The 3,432-nt window shown below is 33.1% G+C and overlaps 1 pseudogene; it reads left to right on the top strand.

Annotated features, from left to right (window-relative positions):
• The first annotated feature begins 2,136 nt into the window (after positions 1-2,136).
• On the top strand, positions 2,137-3,109 carry LOC136393022 (glyceraldehyde-3-phosphate dehydrogenase-like; annotated as a pseudogene).
• Positions 3,110-3,432: the final 323 nt, after the last annotated feature.

Raw genomic sequence — 3,432 nt, 5'->3', positions numbered from 1 at the left:
TTACCATCTGGCATCCACCAATTTGTTCTCTGTATTTATGAGTTAGTTTCTATTTTGTTTGTTTGTTTATTTTATCTTAGATTCCAGATAAAAGTAAAATCAAACAGTGTTTTTTGTCAATTTTATTTTACTTTGTATAATATCCTGTTTGTCTATGCTGCACAAAGTGCTGAATTTCATTCTTATTTATGACTGAGTAATATTTCACTGTATATATGTATTACATCTTTATCTATTTATTTATTAATGAATATTTCAATTGCTTCATATCTTGGCAATTGTAAATAATGCTGCAATAAACATAGAAGTATATATACACCGTTTCAATTTAATGTTTTGAATTTCTTTAGATGAATACTCAGAAGTGAAATGTCTGGGTCATTGGTAGTTCTAAGTTTAATTGTAAGTGGAACCCCTGTACTGTTTCCATAGTGGCTGCCCAATTTACAGTCCCAGCAGCAGAGCTCAAGGTTACCCTTTTCTCTGTGATCCTCATAAATACTTGCTATTTTTTATTTATTGATGATAGCTATAGATAAGATATAAGGTGATAACTCAGTGTGGTTTTAATTTGCAATTAATCTATGGCAAATGAGGCGAGATTACAAAGTGAAGTAAGACTATCTTTTTAATAAATGGTGTTCAGAATACTGGACAGATGCATGCAAAGAATTTACACTAGACCACTTTCTGTCAACATATACAGAAACAAATTCAAAATGAATTAAAACCTGAAATCATAAAATTCCTAGAAGAAAACATATGCTGTAAACTCTTTGATATTACCTTTAACGATATTTTTTTGGATATGTGTCCTTGGGCAAGAAAAACAAAATTAAATAAAGAAATGAGACAACATCAAACCAAAAATAAGAGTAAATAGAATAGATGCAGTTGATAAGGTAGACATTTCTTAACTATTACTTATTTAACTCGGAAAGACAAATGAATGACAAAGGTTTATTTCATGTATTTATGATTGAAAAATACTTATTTCATATTTTTGTAATTAGTAGTTTGGAAAAACATTTAAATTTTTACATGCCTAAACTTTATAAATCTAAAACATATTTCTTCATATTAGCTAGTGTTATTGGTTGTGAAATGGAAGAAGACAGTATAATTTGACTCTGAAAAATTTAAAAACATGCAGAAATAATCTTGGTGCTGTTATATTTTATTGTATATAGAATAAAACTTGTAAGAACAAATATAAACTATACTTTCAGGAAACCTTTAGTTAAAATACTACTATATTATCTTGTTGAATAGTTACATATACACAAGTAAGAGTGACTTCTTCAAAATAGACATTTAAAAAGACTGATGATTAAAATTTGAATTTCATATAATAGCTTTGATTTTATCTATCTATTGCTTTGTAATTAACAAAGTCAACATAATATTAACTTTTGTTTTAAATTGCTTGCTAGTTACTCATAAGATGAAGTGAGGCAGAAAACAAGGTTAAAAATCGGCTTAGTATTCAACTTTATTTTCCCTGCCTGCCTGCTTCAAAAAAGAGAGATCCAAATCTTTTTAGAAATTCTGCACATTATTTTTGTCATTGACAAAGTGTAACTGACAATAAAGTAATTTGTAAATATGCCCTGAAGGTGTTTTATGAGTTGAACCAAAGTAATCATATATTTATTATGAATTATTAAGCCACAATTTTACCTAATTGTGATAAGCAAATTATTAGTTTGTGAAATAGATAAATCTTAATTTAGATGAAAAAAATTTAATTACTATATATTAAATAGCATTTTCCTTTCCACTATAATTATTATTTGTTTTCTAAATATATTTCTTTGCTAAGGAAAACTCATGCAGTTTAGAGACATGAAAATATAACACTTGGGAACTGAGAAAATATATGCAATTTTACTTATAAAGACAACTTAAATATTTATTGCAATATAAAATATCAGATTAGGAAAGTAAATGACATGTATGATTATACTAATTACCTTTTATATAATTTACTACATTTTATTGAATATGCTACTAAGATGTAGTATCCAAACTACTTGACCCTGTACTATAATAAAAGTATAATCAGAGCTCTCTTGCCTCTCTTGCTCAACAGACAGCCATGTCTTTCTGAGCAATGACACCTACAACCCTGAGACAATGTTAAAGGTAGGAGAGAACTGATTTGGCCGTATTGGGTGCCTGGTCACCAGGGTTGCTTTTATTCTGGCAAAATGTGTATTGTTGCTATCAATGAACCCTTAATTGACCTCAACTAAATAGTCTACATGTTTCAATTTCATTCTACTCACGACAAGTATAAAGACACAGTTAAGGCTGAGAACAGGAAGCTTGTCATCAATGGAAAGTTTATCTTCATCTTCCAAGGAGTGAGATTTCACCAACATCAAATAGGGTCATGCTGGTACTGGATAAGTTGTGGAGTCCACTGGTGTCCTCACTACCTTGAAGAAGGCTGGGGCTCACTTAAAAGTGAAGCTCAGAGGGTCATCATTTCTGTCGCTTCAGCTCCCCTGTTTGTGATGAGTGTAAATCATGAAAAGGGTGACAGATTGTCAGCAATTTCTCCTGCACCACCAACTGCCTGGACCCCTGGCTGAGGTCATTTATGACAACTATGTAATCTTGGAGGAATTCACGACTACAGTCCACACCATCGCTCCCACCAATAAGACCATGGATGACCCCTCTGGGAAGTTGTGGTATTATATGGCTAACAGGCTGCCCAGAACATCATCCCTGCTTCCACTGGTGCTGCTTCGGGTCATCCTGAGCTGAATGGCAAGCTCATTGACATGGCTCTCCATGTCTCCATCACCAATGTACCGATTTTGAATTTGATCTGCCAACTGAAAAAAGCTGCCAAATACAATGACATCAAGAAGGTCATAAAGCAGGCATCAGAGGGTCCCCTCAAGGGCATCCTAGGCTACATGAGGACCAGGTTGCCTCTGTGACTTTAACAGTGACATCTACTATTATGCCTTTGATGCTGGGGCTGGCATTGCCCTCAATGGCCATTTTTTCAAACTCATTTTCTGTTATCACAAGTAATTTTGGCTTCAGCAACAAGGTGGTAGACTTTATTGTCCACATGGCCTTTAAGGAATAAGAGTCCCCTGGACCACCATCCTCAATGACAGGAAGAGAGGCCCTCAGTTGAAGTACACAATTATCATCCCAGACATCCTGAAAAAGGGGAGGGGCTTAGGAAGCCCTATCCTGTCATGTACTGTCAATAAAATTTACCCATCCAAAAAAACTCACATAATTGATACAGATTCTAATGCTTGGACTACTGTGGAAACTAACAGCTTTGTCAGACGAATGAATTATTTACCTTGGAGTGAGGAAGTAATATATATAAATCAGAGACATTGTATCATAAATAAATAAATATTCATTTTTACAAACTTAAATCATATCCAAAATTCA

This window comes from Saccopteryx leptura, chromosome 2 (assembly GCF_036850995.1).
Source record: "Saccopteryx leptura isolate mSacLep1 chromosome 2, mSacLep1_pri_phased_curated, whole genome shotgun sequence".
Taxonomy (NCBI): domain Eukaryota; kingdom Metazoa; phylum Chordata; class Mammalia; order Chiroptera; family Emballonuridae; genus Saccopteryx; species Saccopteryx leptura.
This window is presented reverse-complemented; position numbering and strand designations above follow the sequence as displayed.